Source organism: Octopus bimaculoides, chromosome 2 (genome assembly GCF_001194135.2).
Source record: "Octopus bimaculoides isolate UCB-OBI-ISO-001 chromosome 2, ASM119413v2, whole genome shotgun sequence".
Taxonomy (NCBI): Eukaryota; Metazoa; Mollusca; class Cephalopoda; order Octopoda; family Octopodidae; genus Octopus; species Octopus bimaculoides.
The window spans coordinates 33,659,134-33,660,670 of NC_068982.1; the positions used below are offsets into that span (position 1 = coordinate 33,659,134).

At 34.5% G+C, this 1,537-nt stretch overlaps 1 protein-coding gene across 15 annotated transcripts in view; it reads right to left on the reverse strand.

The window, feature by feature from the left end:
* The window catches only part of LOC106868006 (rho guanine nucleotide exchange factor 28), a 561,000-nt gene that overhangs the window by 379,183 nt on the left and 180,280 nt on the right, over window positions 1-1,537 (reverse strand). The window lies entirely within an intron of this gene.

Genomic DNA, 1,537 nt, shown 5'->3' on the forward strand with positions numbered 1-1,537 from the left:
ATACACACACACACACAAACACATGCATGTGTATATATATATAACATACACACATACACACACACACACACACACACACACACACACACACTAGAAAGGAAGGGAGTAAATTATTCAATGCCAGCCAAAATAACCCAGACAGCTACTATGTTAATTGTTTTTAAAATGTAAACCGATTACATATAAGAAGCTTATAAGCATTTTCACCTTCCTCTCTGGAGCAACCTATCTTTGTTTCCTTTTTTTTCTTTTGTTTTATTTTGCTTCGTTTTAATTTTGTGCACAAGTTTGTGAGTGTTACATACAAGTATGCATGTATGAAATATATGTATTTGAAACACACACACACACACACACACACACACACATTGTGCAGCTTACAATAGTGTTTATGTGTGTTATGTATGTGTGCATTGAAAAGAGAGTGGTATGAGAGACCCATAGGTGATAGTCAGATAATATAAATTAACTGTCCATTTTTATGTGATTCATAAAGGCAACAGAGTGAAGAGAATATATCAAAAAAGAAAAAGGTGAAACTTTATAAGGTCAGTAACAAGACTAATTTTGTTCTGTTAAAATCAAAAAGTGGAAACTTTAATTCATCAAACCGGTTCAGTTTTTCAATAATATTAGATCATTTGTAGGTATATTTAAATTATGAATTCAAGTTGAAGATAGAACTTACTTAATTCAGTTAATATAAACTCTAAAGATATGGTGTGTGTATGTGTGTGAGACCATTGTAAGCAACAGGTTTGATATTTTGCATTAATAAGAGAGTGGGGGTAGCAATGAGGGAGGGAGAAAGAGAAAGAGAGAGGGTGATCTATGCTGAGAAACTGATAGGAAAATACAGATTAGTTTCAAAAACTTTGTATATGTGTTGATTGCTCTGTTCCTTAATAAAAGTATAACCTTCTTTTCAACTAAAGAGATAAAGGGATGACAAAAGCAGCTGTCTTTGCTTAAAGAAAGAAATATCGAAGAAAGAAAATAGGAAATCAAGAGAATGATTTTAGCAGCATAGGATCAGGCCCTAAGGATAAAGTGGATCAGGGTACATAAGTAGGACAGTAGAATATGTAACAACATAGGGGAGAATGAAGCTCATGTTACATCAGAATACTCACAGTTAGCTCAAAATGAATACTAAAAGTTTAGACATGACAAAATTGTTGCAGTAATTCACCTGAATTTTCATTAGAGGTTTTGTTGTACATGCACACGAAAGAGTTAAGACTATTTTGTAGGAAAAGAAATGAAAGTCCTGGAAAATTAAATGAGGCTGTTATGCAACTTTCCCATACAAACCAACAGGAGAAGGGGGTACCACAAGCCAGATACTCTTACATAGTAGAGGAGCATGGCTTAGTGGTTAGGCTGTTGGACTCATGATCCTGAGATCGTAGTTTTGATTCCTGAACTGAACAATGCTTTTGTGTTCTTGAGCAAAACACTTCATTTCACATTGCTCCAGTTCACTCAACTGGTAAAAATGAGTAATCCTGTGACAGACTAGTGTCCCATCCAAGGA